Source organism: Galleria mellonella, unplaced genomic scaffold (genome assembly GCF_026898425.1).
Source record: "Galleria mellonella isolate WM207_F2 unplaced genomic scaffold, CSIRO_AGI_GalMel_v1 utg172, whole genome shotgun sequence".
Taxonomy (NCBI): domain Eukaryota; kingdom Metazoa; phylum Arthropoda; class Insecta; order Lepidoptera; family Pyralidae; genus Galleria; species Galleria mellonella.
In genome coordinates this window covers 1666884-1688883 of record NW_026442015.1, presented here as the reverse complement: position 1 = coordinate 1688883, position 22000 = coordinate 1666884, and the positions used below count along the sequence as shown (strand labels likewise).

The 22000-nt window shown below is 32.5% G+C and overlaps 1 protein-coding gene across 10 annotated transcripts in view; it reads left to right on the top strand.

Annotated features, from left to right (window-relative positions):
• The first annotated feature begins 10215 nt into the window (after positions 1-10215).
• The window catches only part of LOC113514210 (fasciclin-3-like), a 163604-nt gene continuing 151819 nt past the window's right edge, over positions 10216-22000 (top strand). For all 10 annotated transcript variants that reach the window (XM_026898219.3, XM_052893180.1, XM_052893183.1 and 7 more), the window contains exon 1: positions 10216-10464. The gene's annotated coding sequence lies outside the window, so the exon portion shown is untranslated. The remainder of the gene's footprint in view (positions 10465-22000) is intronic.

Below are 22000 nucleotides of genomic sequence, written 5' to 3'. Positions count from 1 at the left end.
TTCTGGTGTCAGCCCTGCGTGAACTCATGAGTATTGGGGTGCTTTAAGACAGTATAGTAAACCACTTGGTCCAGACGTTGTATAAGTATAATAATTATTTATTTCTTTGTTATCCCTTAGCGCTTTTGGTAAATTTAGTATATCAAAGCACTAGGTACTAAGCCTTTTTTTTATAGATGATAATAGAATTGTAATCCCACTTCGCTATTGGTGAAACACCAATATGCAATAATAGTAATAATGATAGGTGAGGATAAAGTCAGGCCAGTTGGCCTATCGTGACAAATTCAAGAATTTACCACGATAGTTTCTGGCGGCAATAACAAGGCGATCGACCTGGCATGGTATATTACTAGCAATGAGCCTAAGGAGGAGAAGGGATTGTTAGTAATGGGGATTAGTAACCCCATTGCCATTGGAGGTCAGATCGACCTCCTCGTGGTTCCCCCTGGAAACCATCGTGATTGATTTATTGTTAGATTCGTCACGGCGAGCTAACTGACCTGCTTCATCCTCACCTATCATCTCTCACTGGTGCCCCGCCAGTGTATACCAATAGCGCAGGCGGGATTATCATTCCATTATCATCTATTAAAAAAAAGCAACGGGCCTTCATTACTAACAATGTTTTTCTCCCTGTACTAGGTACACCCAGTGGCATAAAGAAGGCCATAAGCTACATTTAATCCCGGTCAAAGAACATTACGCCGGTCGCGCGGAACGAGTCGCGGGTAAATGAAAGTACATTATATTTATACAATATATTGCGATATGTTTATAGAAATATCATTGTATTGCATTATTTTCTTTTCAATTTTAGTATCTAATTGTGTACCTAGGATTTTGTATCTGACAATGGTTATAAATTCGTTTTAATCATATAAACTAACATGAGTCAACATGAGTCACCGTTACGGAAGTCGAACCGACTATCCCACGGTACATAACTTTGTGTACAGCGCTTGAACTATATTGGGCTTAACGGTATGCACGATGTTGGGCTTTAGTGCAAGTTATAAGAGAATATTTCGGAATTATATTTTGACGAGACTAAGTATGTACTCATTTCATAAGTTTTAATAAATACATGTTATTAGACTTCTTATGATAACATTAAATGAAAAAAAAATCTACACAGGTTGTAATCAAAATTGATTTCCTGTAAATATGTTCTTATTATACTGTAAGATTTCTATTTCGATAGTTTGCGGATTCTAAAAAACTTTTTTCACTTGCAGCAGTAATCAAGTTGGGGCAAAGTGCCAAATTATGTCTAATACGTTGCTCCTTTGTTCATAAAAGTAAATGTATTGTTTCGAGACCAAACCACTACGCATTACTATGAAAATAAGTACATATTATTGTTTAAAATATGCACACCATATTTCATTATAGTATTCTTCTACCTTTCAAGTGCCTTAGCGAAAATGACTTAAAATTGTATATGATTTGAAAGCCATTTGTTTAATTAAATAAAAATATGAAGACAATAATGTGATGAACATAGAAAGACCCCGCTCACTCGTATATAGAATAATCCGAATAACCTAAGCAGTTGCAACATAACCATACCTAATATCAGTATAAATAAAAATCAATTACCGAGTACATGTAAGCGTATCACTTCAGAACGGCTTTTCTTTTTTTTTGTTGTGTTTATAATTGCCAGGACAAGGTTTGCATTCTCTCGTCTAACTCGTCAGTTCTGAAAAATGTTAAAATACCTAAAACGCTATCGCTTAACATTCAAATCACGTCAAGTGAAAGTTATTTAAAAGAATATTTGCAATATTCTTACCTATTCAGTATTAGTATTAGTCTAAGTATTAAATTGACCGTAGTATATGTATCTACATTACAAAGATTAAGGAGATAAAATAGAATTTGGTACTGCCAAATGAAAACCTTATATTGAGAGTCAAGCAGGAGGTGGTCCGTCATAATAATAATAATAGACCATAATACATATACATTTTTTTATTTTCAATTACAATGGCGATAGCAGTAAACATCGCTTTGGACTTAACATCAGTATTAACTGTTTACCCTATTTAATTTCTACACTTTACAAAATTCAATATATTATAAAAAATATAAATTTTTAGTCATTGGGAGAGGACAGAAACAGTACTAGGATACCCAGTGTTACTGTATTCTATCTATCTTTTGCTATATCTATTGCTTTTTACCAACCTAAAATTCAGTATTTTAGTCGATTAATATTTGTATCAGTAGGCGATGGTTACTTTCCATCAAGTTAGTCGTGGGCATGTAATCAATTTTAAGTTGCATAAAAGAAATCCGACGTTTCCAGGAACGATGATGTGACTGTGTGATTACAGGTTCACACCAGTATTGTGTTAGCACCTGTTTGATATTACATAATTATTAATATGTTTAGAACATTTTTTATTTGTATAGATGTTAATCTGGCGTAAACAAATAAAATAAAAAATTAATCAACGTTTATAATGAAATAATTATATTAATTAACACTGTGCATACACAGTGCCTCTTTTGAAAAACATATATATTTAAATCTTTTTTATGAAAGATCATATTTGTCACAATTCTCGTCATGCGAATTAAACAACAGTATGTATAAGTCATAATTGAAATAATAATCTTTGTTGTTTAGTTTTCATAATAAAGAAATAAAATTGGTATATTTTAATCTAAAAATTTAAATAAAAACAATTTTGTATTTCGATTTCATGATTTTTTTATTCCATAATTTTTTAATTCCAAAAATTATTTTACTATTAGAAAGTTCACTATTCGTAAATTTTCTATTGTTGCATAGGATGAATTTTGCTATCATGACCTTAGTCATGACTCAGACACAAAAAAAATTGTTTATTCTTTATTGTACACAAACATAGTATTATGAACATTTAATTTTAATATACAAATATGAGTTTATTTCTAATAAGAGCTTATCTCTAATAAAAATAGGCAGTCATACGATGTGTGCATTGCAATAAAAACACTTAAAATTATTAGCATAAATTTATTTGTAAGATAAATACAAAATGTAATATAAACTACATATATGTTTTTTATGTAATTAATTACATAAAAAACATAAACCCTATAAATATATAAATACGTAAAAAAATACAAATATACATATATATAATTAATACGTCAGTATAGTGATAAGTATTGCTACCTGAGATGCCTATACTTGGCGATTCCCTTATTTTGAATGACAAATATTTTTAAACGACTTCAAAAGGAAGTTCTAAAGATGCCAAACTGACACTTACATACTTATTACTTTTTTAATTAAATTTATTTCTACTTTGAGCCCATATAACACATCAAGACCCACAAACTCTAGTAGCTCCTTATACTGTGCTAGAGTCTGCTATAATGTCATAAAGTGCGTCACGTTATTTCTTAAGTTTCTCGTGCAAAAAATCAAGTATAGAAATTGCGAAAGCGTATAAAAACTGCAATAAACTTTTTATGTGGTATAAAAATTTAAGATTTGGTTCTACAAAAAATGTGACAAAATTAGTATGACACCAACACGGCAATACGTGTACAAGGTACGAATGGTGTATTTAATTGAAATGAAAGCAATAAGTGTGATACAGTAAAGATATGAGAATAAGATAGCGAATAGACGAAAATACGAAGAATGAAATAAACGAAATTGAAAAACGGCATGTAGTAGCAAAATTAAATTCTTAGAAATGATAGAGAATAAAAAATTCTGGTCATATTGCATTAAAGAAGTTAACAATAAAAACTTATCTTTAGAAAAGTCACGAAAAAAGGTTGAAGAAGTCTGAGGGGGGGTTTGCAATTTTAGAACATAAAAATTACATATCTACCTATTGTACTTATACTGTGCCTATTATGTAACCCGAAATCTTTGTATGTGATATGTATATACGGAAAAAACATACAGTGTATTGAGGACTTCTTACTTTTGAAGTAGTTTGAAAGAGATTCTACAGTTTTTATTTCTAGTTATACTTTTTATTTACACCTACATACAATAATTTTAAAAGAAAAGGAAAAAGTAGTGAATAATAAAATAGCAAAAATGAACTGAATGTTGCAAAATTCAGATAATTTTACTGCAACACCTCTGTGAAATGATTAATTAACAACGGGTAAAGATCAATGATCATGGTCAAAAAGTCAAAAAGAAAATAAGTAGAAGTAGCAAGAACTTAGAATAATTTTAAGAACTTAATAAACTTGAACTTAACTTAAGAACTTAATTTAGAATTAATTAATTACGTACTCTTACGCCAACTGAATACGTAATTATTATGAATTATAGAACTTTTTTTTTTTTTTTATTTAGGTATGTTTATTATTAAACACTCTGATAGTAAGGTAGAGAACTCTTAGTTTTGTACACTTCAATAAAGTCATTGTCCAAATTGGAAAAAAATACCCAGTTATGTGTTGAGGCTAAAGTTGTTGCCCGTTTAAGTAATGTACAATTGTAATAGATATAATATTTCATAGAATGTTTGTTTGTTCAGCTGTTGGGGATGTCATTTTTTGTATGATTGACCTAGTTTTATAATCGGCTAAAAATGTTGTTGTATATTTTCTAATACAGAATAATTTTGCCGCTTGTTTTAAATAGTTAATTAGTTTTGGAGCATACTTTTATACATTTGTGTAGTAGACTGATTATTTCCAATTTGTAAATTACACATTGTTTTACTTTGTTAAAATAATAATATTTAATAATGTCTCAATATTTTGTTCTTCAAGTAATAAGTGTATTAATATTACTTTCCAAAAAACGCAATTTCAATTGTAAATTTGTTTTGTTTCGTTCATGTTTCGTACATATCGGCTCTACATACGAGAAGTTTCATAGATACCTGCCCTATATTGCTTCGTAACAAGCAGTTATAAGGCAGGCAAATTTTTTTCACCTATAGAAAATTATATTATCGCATTTTTAACCGACTTCAGAATAAGAATATTCTTAATTGGGTTGTATTTTTTTTAGGAAACTACCTCATATTTATTTATTTTTTATCTGATAGGATATACTTCTAGATTGACTCCATAGAAATTTTATCAAAATCCATTCAATAGGTCAGTTTTTCTATGAAAGTAACTGGTTAGCCACAATTGATGTTGATTTTTTTTAAACACATGCTTAATAAACCGTTTGAAGATGGGGCGGGTTACTATTTGTTTATATATGTAGTATAAATCCTCAAGATAATTCAGAGATAAAGTAATTCACTTCAGGGATAAATCATAGATTAAGTATTATACCTGTATAAATTGACAAGTTATTTTCACAAAAAAAAAAATAGCTATATTACAGAAGGCACTTGTCTTTCTACCTCTGATATACTCGTATGTAGATGCAGATAAAACTTTTATACGATTTCGTCATACGTATAGATTACCCACGTATATCGCCGGGAGAAGTTTTTCCATATAACTTGGTGATATTTGCGAACAATTCGGGGTTTACTAAGTGACAAGCGATTCTTCCTTTTATAACTTCTTGTATATTTTGGATAAATATTTGGTGATCTGACCTTATAAATGTCAGTTTTGTGACAATAAACAATTACTTATATTGTTTTTGTGCTACAAGAAGAGTAAGTGGACAGAAAAATGTTGAATACTGGACTGATTTTTGTATATCTACCACAATGTTGGCAAATAGTACCAGAGGTGCTCCACGCATATTGCTGAGCGTAATAAGACCTAGTATAAAGATCGCTTTTTTTTTAAATGAGTGATAATGAAATGGTAATCGCGTCTGTGCTAACGTTATATGCTGGTGGAACACCAGTAACGGACGATAGATGAAGACATAAGGCAGGTCACTTAGCCCATCCTACTTAATTTACCTGGAATTAATCAAGACTGTTTTCGATTGGGCATGAGAAGATCTATAGTATATATCTATATTATATAGAAGATATATATCCTACGTTGCCAGCAATGAGGCTATTAGACTACATTATTAACAATCCTTTTTCTCCTCGGACGTTTGCTTAGGTATTTCTGCCCCAGTTGTATTTCATCGTGACCTGTGATTGTATGACTATGTTTCGGTCCATGGGCGTGATTTTGTAATCTAAGATGATCATGCTATTATTCATGTATATAGACGATAGATGCTATTTTCTGTTAGTTGACATAGTTTGCCATTCAAAGTTCCGTAAAGAACTCATGATGTACCTAATATTTAGAAGAAACCTGGCCAAGAACTTCAAACCTTGTAATTTCTTATGATTTTAAACTAAAATATCACGTGTGTTGGAAAATGGAGTTTGTTATTTATTAAAACAACATTGTAGTCGTAAAATGTAATGAGCCACAAAAGATTCCATCGTTAATGATATTATAATCAAACCGTAGAAAGGACTAGTCTATGTAAGTACAAAGAGTAGGGTGAACGTGGTCACAGACATGTTATTGTACCATAAATAGAATAGGAAAGTGATACGGGCTCGAGAATCGAACTGGTTACACATTGTGTACGCAATTAGCAGCATGAAAGCCGGCCACTGGTCGCCTATTCTACTTTCTTCGATGTATCATTCGATTTTGTTCATGATCTAGGCTTGACATTAAAGCCTAAGTATTTTTGATCCTCTAATAAGAAGTTGAGTGTTTTGTGCCGTATTATAGTCTAAAATAGAATGTGGGTTACATTTTTAGGACTCCAAAAACGAAGCGTTAAATTCGCCAGTAGTTTTTTTTTTTTAATATATTTTATGTAATATCTGGTTTGGATATTGGATACTTTTCTACTCTACTGGTCTTTTAGAAACTCTTTCTGTAAGTTAGATTGATTTGTAATCTTTTTAACTTTAGCTATGATTGTCACAATTTGGGAATTTCAGAATTTTCTAGAATAATAATGGACGGCAAAATCCCACTTGAAACATCGTCAAAGCCTAACTTCGGTTACCATTCTGCCTGCCAAACGTGGTAACTACTGGCAAACCCCCTTATATTGTAAAGGCCTATGTTCAGCAGTGAACAGTTAATAATGTACTAGAATAATAATATGCAGATATTTTTGTCTTCTTGAAAATTTTTAGATGGAAAACAATAATAAAAGGAATAGGTACTTCGCCTTCGAAAATCCAATCAAACATGATTCAAGCTAGATATTGAATATAAACGTCATTAATTTTAATCACGTTGCTTGTTTGACTAATTTAATTATTTTCTAATAGCTATTAATTGGTACGTACTCAATTATTGTACCTACGTATTACCAAGTATTACTAATATTTCATGTTTTAGGGACTCGTCCCCTTCTCAATAGGTCTCCTGATTATTTTAATTCAAGTTGTTATTGCTTTCTATTTCAGAATTCTACCTAACGGACCTTAGGTACGTAACGGATAGAATTTCATCATGCTTCCGTCCAAATTGTTTATAATTAGTCGTGTCCATCCAACTAAATGGTGCCTGCAAAAACTTGTTTTTAACGATACAACAGCCCATTTTCTCAATACGATCCATAGATATTTAAAATATTTTCTTTTTCTTTTTTATTGTTAAATTTACTACGGCACTCTTTTAGAGGGAACATTCAAAAGTCAATCCGTTTTATCTAAAATGAACAGCAAAATAAGAATATAAAGCTGTGGTAATACCTCGCTTGATGCATGCACACACACTGACTGCGTCTTTATTTAATGAATTAATAAACGTACACTGTAGTGAGGTTATAATGCTTATTGTATTTTTTTTAAATGCAACTTAGAATGGCATACAAGCTGACGGCCCACCTGATGGAAAGTGGTAACCGTCGCCACACATGAGCAGTACCATAGACATAACAGATTATACTGTTTCGCCCATGATATCTCCCATGCGTTGCCATTCCTTAGGACTCAGGTGATATTCCTCTGTACCCTATAAATTCACTGCCATATTCCACCCTTCAAACTGAAACACAGCCATGCAAATACAACTGCTTCACGGTAGAAATACGAATGGGACAGAGATGCCCAAGCAAACGATTTTGTACAAAGTCTTCCTATGTATTTTGTCTATTACTGGGTTCCAGTTTTTTTTAATTGATGAAAATGGATTGGTAACCCCGCCCGCGCTATCGGTATACACTGACGAGGCACCAGTGGAAGATGATAGGTGAGAATGATTGCAGGTTAGTTGGCCCACCATGATGAATTCGACAAGAATTAAACATGATGGTTTCCAATGGGAAACCGCGTGGAGGTCAACCTGAGAGGGTATATTGCTAGTAATGGGGCTATTAGAGCCCATTACTAACAATGCCTTTCCCCCCACTGAGTTCCAGTAATACAAATATAATATTTCTGATTGATTATTTAAAAAGTGGTTTGTCAGTGAACGAAAATGTCAATATTACGATGCATTTAAATCTACCACTAAAAACTTTACATTCATGTCATTACATTACATAATTTTTTAATCAATAAACTTTAAGTACACCGATCACAGTTCTGTTCTAAAATTGTCACGATTAAAAAACTTATGGTTATTTGTGTGGAATGAAATATCAAATTATTTTAAATACACTAAAGTCTTTCAGATTGACAAAAATAATTTTACTTGTTTATTTGTATGTGAATCTAATAAATTTCTTTTCTTGTGAATTGTAAATCATATTTATTTAACGATAACATCTGTCTCATGTTAATTTCATTATTATATAGGATTAGGTATAGTTTATAATTCTCACTCAGCACACTGTGCGTGTATGCGGAACCGTCGAAGACTCAATTAATTCGCAAATTATCTTTAATCAGTAGGTACAATTTCAAATTCCAATTAGAATCATATTTATAATTCTCATTTATTTAATCTTCATTTTATAAATTTAGTTAGCAGCACAATAATAAAAATAAATTTTAAATATTATTAATAAGTAATAAGTGTTTCATAATTAAAATAGGTAAGTTTTTCCTGTATATAATTAATTTTTTTATGAAAAATAACTAGGGATGCTAGAAATGGTCATTGGAATCTTAATAAGTATTTTTTGGAGTTCATGAATGATCTGATTGCATGAGAATTGAAGTAATTTCAACGAAAAGATTAAGAGAGCAAGCCACTGAGCAATCATTGTTTTATTACCGATTAGTAACTGATGGAGGATGGCTAACATGGGTGTCACAGTGTATTCCGTGATGACTACATCGCACTTCATATGTCAGCTATCTATCGGTCAACGAATTCACAAGACATATAATAAAAAAATATATAATAAAAAACTATAAATAATTAGAAATTATTTATCTATTTAAAGGTTACTTTTCTTTTCTACGTAGTAACCGTTTTTACAAATCTCTGAACCGTATCGGATGCGAATATGTCCGAAAACTCCCGACAGGAACCGAATGTGCGATGAAAGTTGTATACCAGTGTTGTCATCCTAAAAATTTGTAACGAATTGTGTAAATTATATTCACCCTAATATTTAATTATTGCTAAATTATTAATTACTTTAACTATTAATAAAATTAATACTTATATATCACTAAAAATGTCAAACAATCTGATATATCTGATATAATTACTAATCCATACATAACGCCAATACCGTTAACATTATAAGCAACACTTACTTATTATGTACACGGGGGTATTTATTGGTTACTACTTTCAAGGACTAATTTATTTATTGTGTATACTTTCTTTTTAGAAGTTAGAAGTAAGTTATTCCAAAATATAAATTGGTAATATATAGTTTTTAGAAGTACATATATTTATATGTTTTAGATTGAAATCTATTGCGCTGTAAGTCGGATTTATGAGACCTAAAACACAACAAAAATATTAATGCAATTATTCTCATGTATAACAATATAGTGATTCTTTTTGTATAACCATGCTTACCACGCATTTAAAATCATCCGATAGTGTTTGGTAGTATTGGTTACTTAATTAAAATTAATGTAGTATATATTATAGTACGGTTTTTTTATTTCAATCGAATTTGTATATTATATATAATTGTTTGGAATAATATAATATATGATAATTATATTATATTATTTATAGTTTATATCCTAATTTACGCGTAGAAAATTACAATTTACAGCTTTTAAGTAAATGAAGTTAATGTAATATATTATTTTTTAAGTATATAAATGTTAAATTACATAGTCAATTATTGTAAAGATATTAATTATTTTTAAAGTTACACAGTATTTTTTTCTTCTACTGGCAACACTGCATTTACTTTTTTTCATGCAGCCAGTTCGTCGACAACGTTTCTATGGAGGATACGTTTCGTTCTCATTCGATCTGAGGCTACTTTTACGTTGATCCTTTGAAAACCGGTTCGAAAGTACTGAGGTGTGGCGTGGGCGATTCCAGTGCTGCGTCCGACCGTAAAACAATTACGTTACAGTTTAAAAAACTTTGTGTTAAAAGTATATAACTTTGAAAGAAGTAAAAGTGTAGTGACTCACTTGTGGATTGGAAAACCGCTATCTCCGAATCTAGGTAATCATTTCATTATCTAAAATCACTATCTTATTATGTATACCTTAAAAACATTTTTATGAATATAAATAAATTAAACATATAAAATACAATTTTTGTAGTTTGTCGTATTTGTAGTAGGTTCTTATCTATTTACCTGTATTTATCAATAAATCAAGATATAAATCGATGCATGCGTATCTAATTTAAGTAGGTGGGTATCTATCTATCAAAATAAATTGAGGAATGCCTGTTATGTTCTTTGTTTCGAAACAAATAATGTTATGCAGGTTTCTATCTGCTGGTAGTGTGGTCCGATGCAGCGATATACGTCGTGCTTCGTTGACTACCTACCTCACATTCACTATTAAAAATGAGGCTTTGTCTGTTCTGTACTCGGGTACTATTCCCAGGTACTTGTTTTTTTTTATGCAACTTAGAATGGCAAACTAGTTGACGGTCCACCTGATGAAAAGAGGTATGATGATCGCATATCCACTATGATAACCTTCATGCGTTGCTGCTTATTCCTGAGGACTATTGTATTATTCGGTACCTTGTACCTAACTTGTTACTTGTATCAATTTTATCTAAATAGTAAATAAGTACCTAATAATATTGGAAGAAATGTATTGGTTTTAATTGTTTTTATTAAATGGTAATTTTAAGTGGGTTGGAAAATCTCACAATCCGTATCTAACAAGCATTTACCATCGTATCCACTTTAATGAAACTGCCTAGGAGGAGCATTTTATTTAAAGGGTGATAATGGAATAGTAACCCTGCCTGCGCTATCGGTATACGCTGGCGGGGCACCAGCGAGGGATGATAGGTGACGATGAAAACAGGTCAGTTAGCCTCCTGACGATTTCCACTAGAATTAACCACGATGATGTTCCGGGGGAACCGCGTGGAGGTCGACTTAATAAGGTTTAATGGATGGGCGTCTTTTTTTTATAAAGAGTGATAATGGAATGGTAACCTCACGCGCGCTATTGGTATACACCGACGGGGCACCAGTGAAGGATGACAGGTGAGGATGAAGCAGGTCAGTTAGCTCATCGTGATGAATTCAGCAATAATTGTTCACGATGGTTTCCAGGGGGAACCACGTGGACCTAATAGGGCATATTGCTAGCAATGGGGCTGTCAAACTTCATTGCTAAGAATCCCTTTCCCCCCTGGAGGGGCGTGTTAGTTGGTCCTCATTGTCAAGTCCATCTCCACGCGGTCTCCCTGGAACTCGTGGTTAATTATTATAATTGATAAATTCGTCACGACTGACCAGTTGACCTGTTTCATCCTTACTAATTATCCTTCACTGGTGCCTCGTTAATATATTCCGATAGCGCAAGCGAGGTCACGATATCATTTTTACCTATTAAAAAAAATCCCAGAGGGAGACTGTACAAAAGTCGATTCCTTGGGTACCTCTGTCCCATTCGTGTTTCAACCACAAAGCAGTTGTGTTTGCATGGCTGTGTTTCGGTTTGAAGGGTGAGATATGGCGTGAATTGACTGGGTACGGAGGAATAATACCTGAGTCCTAAGGAATGGCAACGCATGGGGGATATCATGGGCAAAACAGTTGACTCTGTTATGTCCATGGTAGTGATCATGTCTATAGGCGACGGTTACCACTTTCCATCAGGTGGGCCCTCAGCTTGTTTGCCATTCTAAGTTGTATAAAAAAAAAAAATTGTGAATTCACTACCTTACCTGACTACATTCTTATCTTATTTTATTCTCATCTGTTATATCTTACTGGTACCTCGTCAGTGCATGCCGATAGCAAAGGCGTGATTACTATTCCATTTTTACCTCATTAGGAAACTTACGTAAGACATCCATATCTCCGTGAAAAAGGATCTGATGGCCTGATTGCTTAAATTAAATGTGCCCATAATGCTTGGGACGGGGCCGCTAGTACCCGTTACCAATAATCTCCCCCCACCCCCCCAAAATATGAAAATATTTAAAAATTGCTTACAATTTTTTTATTGTCTGTTATAGGTAGTTGTATTTACGATCGGAAAGCAAATAGGTTGCGACCATCAAACCGTACCATCTTAGATGTGGTCACTTGCATATTACATTTACACCATTTTTGGTTACGTAAAAGCGTTTTATCTACTCTGTAGCATAACCACTGTTACTTTAACCCGCTAATGTTTTTTCGCGGCTTCTTAAATGTTTGATACCTATTTCTAAATGTTAATATGAACCTACATTCTAGTATAAATTGGTTTTTAACATAAAGTAAAAATTTTGTAGGTATAGTTTTTTCCACGAAAATCGGCTAAGGACCCTAGAAATTAACAATAGAACGAAAAAACAGTTATTTATACATTATATTCAATTTTCATTATATATTAGAACAAAATCTAAAATTATTAGTCAAGTACTTAGTACTTGACTAATAATTTTAGATTTTGTTCAACAAAAAATCATTGGTTACAAACCAGTTATTATAATTTAAAAGCTAAAGTGCTTAACCGATTTTAATAAAATTTCTATGATAATAATCTGTAAGTACATCTCTTTAGATAAAATATAATTTTATGAACCGGTTTATAATATATAATGACCGAATTTCAAATCTTATCTTTTGTTAAATTCTAAACGGATTGAAAAAGGCTAAACGGATTTAAACGAAATTAATTATTGAACTAAGTAATTAACTTAAAAACTGGTGTATGTTTTATCAGAATCGTTCGAGCGTATCACAAGATACAGGCAGTATCTACATGAAGTAGCATAGAATGTAGGAGCATAGTTTAAATATGGTATAACTTAGCATACACGCCCTATTTGGTTTAAAGGACTTAGACCACTTTTTATTCTGATCAATTAATATGTCTTATTGTGTAGTTTCGGCATAGAATGGGCCACCCTTTCCTTTCGCGTGAGTATCTTAATAGATGACTAAGGGAAGTTAATGGTCGAGGGATGGGCAGCAGCGTCCCTCTCAAAACATCAACAAAGCTTAACTGCGGTTGCCAACTCGTCTCTCAAGCAAGGCAACTACTGGCAAAACTCAATAGGGGGAGGCCTATGTTCAGCTGTGGACAGTAATAGCTAATATAATCATCAAATAATATATCTCAGTCAAGCGGATGAAGTCGGATACTTCATATAGCAGTAGTTAGTATAAAATACAATAATATTCTCACCAAGCCCCTGATGCATTTAGTTGATTGTTGGCGTTATGATGAACGTAGCACTCTCCTTTCCCATAGTTTGCTGGCACATTTGAATCCAACGTTGCAGAGAAAAAACCTGCTGGCTTTCTTGAATTCATTTGGTTTATAACGACGTTCGACATCGGCGATTTGGATAAAATTTGACAAGTTGATGTAACTTATGGAATTATAATATGTTTATTACGTTGCGTTCCCATGGAATAATTTTGGTTAGATAGCAGACTAATGTCCAATGAATGCGTATCTGTTTATAACTAGCTTTTACCTGCGACTTCGTTCGCGTGACCGAGTATGTTCACTAACTAGGATTAAAGATTGTCTATATGATTCTTTCTATACATATACGTATACATTCACCAAATTCCACAGTCAGATTGGTCAAGCCGTTAAGACACTAAGAGGTAAAAAGTAAACAAACTCACATTTATATTAGTAAGAATTGTATCGAAATTTTATTTTGAAACTTAAATTTATTTAAATCTGGAGTTTGTTAAGTAGTTAATTTTCCGTGTGTATGTTACGCTCTCTGTACTTTCGTCAGTTTAGCACCGATTATGTTGATGATTTTACAATTGATTCGGTTTCCACCCGTATTTTTCCAGTCGAATACACAGGAGTTATATGAATATTGAAGATAAAGATATTAAGTTAGAACAAACTTACCCGGTGTTCTAGTCTCACCCCATCTCATTATGTTTTTAGTTACATTTCCATAAACATTACATGTCATTACCGTTGTTTTTTTTTTTGTTTTCTACCTGTTCGCATTTATTAATATTTATGACATATTTATTATTCATACTCGGTCAAATATGAAATTCTTGAGTAATAATCCTTACTGTACAAATACAGGGTGATAAAAGTGTTTACTATCAAATAAGATTGGCAATTTCCACTCGGTTTCATTTAAAGCATTTCAGCGATCTTTGAAGGGCTATCGATGTTTTGCAATAGAAATGCAAATTCAATCCGCAGAATATCCGCAGATGTACCAAAAAGTAGCCGATATAGTTGACTTTACAGCTTGAAGAATCACTTGAGTTGATTAATACTCTCTCTCCACTGACGAGATTTGTTCAAATATCTTTTAAAAGTAGGTAATTTGGTTGGGTTTTGATTCGTAAACTAATATTCTTATAAATAAAGTTAGAACTCAATGTAATAATGTGTCTTTTAATAAAAAGAGTAGTCTAGAAATTTGTACACACAGTTTAGATTTAGGTTATTTAGGTTCAGATATAGACATTCATCAAGTCAGTATTTTTGGACATTGCCATAGGAATTGGGGAATAATAATAATAATAACAAGTGCCATACAAATCGACCGATTCTCAAGCTAATAATAATCTAATAAGAAACTTTGTGTATCGTAGTATATTGCTGTAGGTAAAGTTAATTTCATATTAGTTATATTTTTCTTTTGTATTTTAATGCTTTTGAAAAATCATAATTTATTTCCAACTGACGATTATAAGTGTAAAACTTATCGTGTTCTTTTTCACGTAGTGATTCAAATTATAAGTGTAACCAAAGGCCCCCGCTGAAAATCAGCGCCGTAGTCTGTCGACTGCCGTATAATGCTGAACGGGGGCCTTTTTAACAAACAATAGGTTGCATTTCTGCGAATATCTGTATGATATAATAATAATAACTGTCTATCTACTGTTTTGTTAAATAATTATTATTAACTAGGCAACGAAAATCGGGGAGCACAACTCAGAATACCTAGACCACAAATACGAGCTTACTCACGTAACGTTTGACGTCTTGATGATTTGAATCATTTAATGTCTAATTGTTATATTTGTATTGGTACCGATTTGAAATCATTAAAATTCACCCTACAGGTACAACACATTTCAGTGCGTGTGAAATTGCATACATTTTAATATATTTTTATACTATTATCTGAAATATCGATCGCCCATCCTAATCCTTGTCGATATCCCACAAATAGTTTCCTAGTAGCAACAGTCCGCTTTCCGGCGTCTCTCAACAAACCAGAAACACGGTTCACTGGTTCTTGAAAGTGGATTCAGGACCGGTTTTAGACCTTCTAGGATAGACAAGACTCGCCTTTCTCCCTCTAACGCATATTGTTGTCGCACTCTAACGGGTGGTCTTATTTCGACCACTTTTGTGTTACCAAGAAATAAATTTGATCTAGTTAATTATCTGAATAAAATCTATACTCAGACTTAATAAAAGTGTAGAGTAAGTTTTTCCTTATCACATCTCATTTGTAATGGAGGGAAACCACTTATTTTAATGAAACTCTAAATATTTATAACCTAAGGCCTCTGGTTAATATATTTCTCGCGAACAAAATAGTCTTCTTTAATTTTTCCTTAAATTTAAAAAAAGAACGGTAAAATTAAGAATTAGTATGCGATTTACTATGGCCATTGTTACGATTACGAATTCGTGGCATGACGTGCTTTACGGTAATACAACACTGTGTATTTATTAAAGATAATATATATTTCATTAAAAACAATCCACTGTGAGTATGTATTAAGTTAAGAAATAACTTATCTCTATACGATTAATTATACCAGTTGTTGCCGTGCTTGGCAGGCGAGTTGGCAACCGCAGTTAGGCTTTACTGATGTTTCGAGAGGGATGCTGCTGCTTATCCCTCTTCCATTAAGTTCCACAGAAAAGGAAGGGGTATAGTATAGTATAGTAGATTACATTTAGAATTGGTATGTTCATTATGTCTCCTGTAAAATTTTGTACGTGTTAGAAAATATTTGCGGCTAAGTTCCAATTCTGAATTTATAGACAAAATCGGAGACCGATTCCGGAATATGAACATCAAACAGTTATTATAGTCAGTCATCCATGCGACGACCATTCTCAAAAATTATAACAGAAGTGAACTGTGAGGCTACCTTTTTAAGTTAAAATGTAATAAAAAAAACTTTTCTCTTGAAAATATTAATGATCCGTAATGGTGAACACAGAAGCGACTATTTTTAAAGTAATTTAACAGCCTTTCTCCAATTCTCCCCTCACTGTACCTCCATCTCAGTCAGGTTATTTAGGGTTGTCAAAATTTTATACCGTCGCATGTTGTGAACATTGGTACCTTAGCTACTAATATTATAAATGCTTAAATTTGTAAGTAATAATAATATTCAGATGTTTATTGCCTCTGGTTCCTTCATAACTAATGACGATGCTTTAATGGATAGATCTTTGATTTGGTTATCAAATTAATTTATTTCTTGTTCTATCACACACGACACTTTAATATGTACATACAAAAATATCAAGATAGAACGGTTTTAAAGACAGTTATACTAATTTCGAATATATATTTGTAATTGATTCTTTTTACTATTCTTGTCATGCGGTCTGGTTTTGGCATAGAATGGGCCGCCCCTTCCTTTCCCATGGAAGACGTAAGAGCTGATTCTGGGAACTTAATAATCGAGGGATGAGCAAAAACATCCCTCTTTAAACATTATCGAAACCTAATTGCGATTGCAAACCTGCCCGGCCAAGCGTATCAACTACTGGCAAAACCCCTCTTATGAGAGAAGCCTATGTTCAACAGTGTATAATTAACGGCTGATATAATAAAAATATATATTTGCAATTGGTTCTATTTACAATTCTTATGTCTGCCGTGTGGTTCCGGCATAGAGTAGGCCACCCTTGTGAGTAACGCAAGGGGCAACTAAGGCAATGCGAGGCATAGGCAGCAGCGTCCTTCTTAAAACATGTTTAGTCTAACTGCGGTTGCCAGTTCACCTGTCAAGCGTGGCAACTACTGGCAAAACCCTCAAAGAGGAGGCTTATGTTCAGCAGTGGACAGTTAAAGGCTGATATGATTACAATAAAAATAGAATAATATTCTCATGTGCCTAGTAACATAGGATATTCTAGTTTGAGGACCGAGCAGTTAGTATGATTCTCTGAAACATTATTATTATTATTAATCAATCCAGCATATAGCGGTAGGTTTGCCACTACCAATAATAATCAACAATGATAATTAATTAAACATGTTTTAATAATAAACAAATCATGACTTCCTCCATTTTAAAATCGATTGAAAAGTAAACCCCATTTTAAACGAGAATGTAAAAAATTGAGGTTTTGTGACAAATTTGAAATACGAACAGATGATGAAAACGATTTAAGTGTATGCCGCATAAAATTATAGGCTTATGGACTCTAACAACTGAACAAACAAATCGCAATATTAGCCAAATACTCATCCAAATACCGTCAGCGTGTTTCTGATACATCAGTAAAATGCGTAGTTTATGGGAAAGTCTTCAACGCACAATGTATTTACGTGGTTCCAGACAAAGAATATTATTATTTTATTCTAAGAACATACTATCTGTTTGCAATAAATGTATTTTAATATTATTTGTATATGTTAAGCCCCCCCCGATAATTCTTAGAGTAGACTTTTTCTTTCGTCAAAAAAACGCAACCAAAAAGCAATTTGTACCAAAATATGGCTTAGTCGTTAACGTCGTTTAATGGAAAAATTTAATGTTCATGCAAGATAATGGGTGCAATGAACAGGACAAGAAATGTTCTATAGTTTAAAACGATGGTCCGCAGTTACAATTATCTTTTCGGCGAATCTGTAAAAACCTATGTTTGTTTTTAGTAGGTTCCCAAGAGTATTTACCTTTCTTGAAATCGCTAAAAATACAATCCCATAGATACATCGAGATTGAAATCTGGACATTTGCAAGTAAAATACAAATTGGGGCAGAAAGGACGGGATGCTGTGAAAATAAAAGGTGCGAAACCACCACGTGTACAACCCTAATACGACCTCACTGTTCGAAGCAGGTAGCATCTTCAAGGGCATTTTTTGCGACATCACTACACTTAAAAATGTTTATAAAAAGTGCCGGTGTACAGACCTGTCGAGTGTTAGGGTCCGTACTTGACTTCAAAGAGAAAGAAAAGTTATAACAGAGACATTATACGTACATATCATGTTATGTATACAATATATATATTAATTAATTGCTTATATAACTTTATGATTCTTCGAATAAGAGTAAGTATTAAGAAAAGATATTCTAAATTAATCTCCTAAGATAAAAAGGAGATAAGACTTGTTAGTTTAGTTAGGATTCTGTTAAAACAAAAATATAAGTTGTTCTGCTTTTTTATTTAAATTTTGTAAGGGGCTGAAATAGTAGATAAAAATTTGTAAGAAAAACTTTTTTTTTTTTTACTTGAAAACTCGAGATATTTTATTATTCTTAGTAATAGACTTAAGTATTTTAGGATTTTTAGAAATTTATTTCTTATACGTTACGACTGATAACGGGTTCACTTCAGTCGAAGTCGCTGTAGACAGCTACTTTGTTTTTACAAATTATATAACTAATAATTAATTTCTAACGATAAGAAAACTATAATTACCTTATAATCCGCCAATATTCAGTGTTGCTACAACAATAATATTTCCCACGCGCTCGGGTAACAGAAAGTGAATACGTTCCGCGCTATTGTATATACTACACGGCTATAGATTTATGTAATTCAGTTTTTTTTTTCGTAATAGATTGATATCTTTTATGCCTTTATGTAGTTTTTAACGTGCACTTTTCTTGAGAAATATTCTACGTCATTAGAGTTTTATATTATGAACTAATATTGTCCGAGGTAACTTCTTTCGTATCTGCCAACCCCCGTAGATACCGTTAGAACAGTCAATAGGGAGTGCAAGACGAATGGCAAACTTTAAAAGCAATTAGTGACACGGAGTTCATCCATCGTGTTTGGTCGGTAGGGTTGCCAATTTCTTAAATTGTTTCTTGTATTTCTTCATCATATATTTATGTTGTACACGATACTTTTTAGGGTTCCGTATCTAAAAGTACAAAGGAACATTTATGGTGCTACTTTGACCGTCCGTTTGTCACAGCGTTAAATATCTTAGTAACTACTAATGCTAACAATTTGAAATTTGGAATAGTTTTACATATCATTTAAATATTGTAATAAATACTTTTATTTCCTTTGTTAGGGGGTTCAAAAGGTGTACATAAAAATTCAAAATTAACCTACAATTTTAAATGGTGCTAAGCCCCTTATCACTTAAGTTTCTGAAGCGAAATGTCCGAAATAATAACAGTATATAAAAGTATACGTTATTCACGTATATTTATTAGACGAAACATAAAACAATGTATCTAATTACCATCGTTTTTAAGGAATTTTTAAAAAACCTTCAGAAACAAACTTAGTTATGCGGTCCAGTTTTTAATCACAATTATGATCCAAAATAAGAAATTACCAATTGAAGTATTAATAATAATGACTTTTTCGTATGAGGAATACAATGAAAGGTCATTTTATGTCATATTTATGTACGAACCCTCGGCGTGTGAGTTCATTTCTCATATGACTGGTTTTAGTAGGCAAATGTGTAATAAAAGCGAGCCGCCAATTTTTCCGCAAATTCTACGGAGTACTTACTTTACAACCATTTTTATTATACGCAGTGGTACGTAATGCGAGCACGGCGAAATTAAGAATATAATAAAAAATACAATTTTATAAATATTTCATTAGTATTAAAAATCTGTTAGAGCTCTTTATATATTAATATCTTTTTATTTTAAAAATAACTTTTTGTACAATTTTAATCCTTACTGTAATATACATTTGAAAATGAGTTTCTTTCTTTCTTTGCTACTTCTTGGTGGATTAACAGAATAACTAAGTTATGAAACTTAGTGTATACATACTATATGAGAATGCTGATATGTTCATGATGATGATACCAGAGGGAGACTTTGTACAAAAGTCGTTTGCTTGGGTACCTCTGTCCCATTCGTGTTTGAACCGTAAAGCAGTTGTGTTTGCATGGCTGTGTTTCGGTACAGAGGAATAACACCTGAGTCCTCAGGAATGGCAACGCATGGGAGTATCATGGGCGAAACAGTATATTCTGTTATGTCCATGGTATTGCTCATGTCTATTATTCCGCTCACGTCCATCTCTGGATGGAGTCACTTTTAAAAATTTATTAGTTTTGTTGCTGTATTATTAAGATAATATTTACAAAATCAGAAGTCAACCTACACAAACTTTAAAACAAATCTTGAAAATCTAAGAGCTATAAAAATTATAAAGGCAAGGTTTCATTAATTATAAATTAGCTCAGCTTTTTAAGTCCAATTTATATAAGGCGTAATTTTTTTTTACTTTTAGTAAATTTGGTTATACTGTTGAAAAATATCGGGTCTACTTTTTTTACAAACAGGTTTGTATTTTTATTCTATTTTTTGTATATTTAAGTATCCGACTAATTCTTTTATTTTTTTCCTTTTTCAGGTAAATTTATAACCACTTCCTATGTTATGACAACTGAACATACTAAATTAAGAATGAATAATATCCGGTAAGTGAAATGCAACAGTGCCTTGAGGGGTTGTAGTTTTTATATTATGCCAAGTAGTGGCACGTTAATTAAACTGACGGTCTACTCTCTGAAATATGAACCGTGGCCTGTACACACGAACAACACCATGGACATCACAGTACAGTACACTGTGATATGTGTAACAAATGAAGTGTGCAGAGCATGCTCCTGAAAGTCAAGGTTCTATTAATTGTACAACCAGCAGTTGAGTCATTGCTGACTGTACTATTATTATTATTATATTAATCCTATTAATATAATAAAATTATTAATACACGATGTTTGTACATTAGAGATATTTAACCCTTTGAGTGCCGACGAGTGCCATCGCGCTCGTGTGCATTGCAACTAAAAGTGCCACGAGCGTCATAGCGCTCGTGAAATCAGTCGCTGTTTAGCTTGCTGTAAAAAAAAATATTAAAATTGGATAATTTTTGGACAAGATACAATTTTTTAGAGACAAGGGTAAATGACATCAACACGACAAAGTTATCTTTGGCATTTTTAAGTAGATATGAGTAAAAATTAATGGCACTAAAAGGGTTAAGAAAAATTGTATGAGGGGTTTTAATAAGAGCAATAAAAGTCACAACAATATTTTTTTAAAATTTTCGCTGTGTGTCTGTAAATTTGTTCCCGCAACACGTTAAAATTACTGCAATTGAATGTTTAACTTAAAATCGGTTGCATGTTTTATCTTGATACGCCATTTAGACGTGGTCTATTTCATTCATTTTCTATTTTTGAAATCCACGCATACGAAGTTTTTTTTTATGCAACTTAGAATGGCAAGCAAGCTGACGGCCCACCCGATGGAAAGTGGTAACCGTTGCCTATAGACATGAGCAGTACCATGGATATAACAGAGTATACTGTTTCGCCTATGATACCCCCCATGCGTTGCTATTCCTGAGGACTCAGATGTTATTCCTAAGTA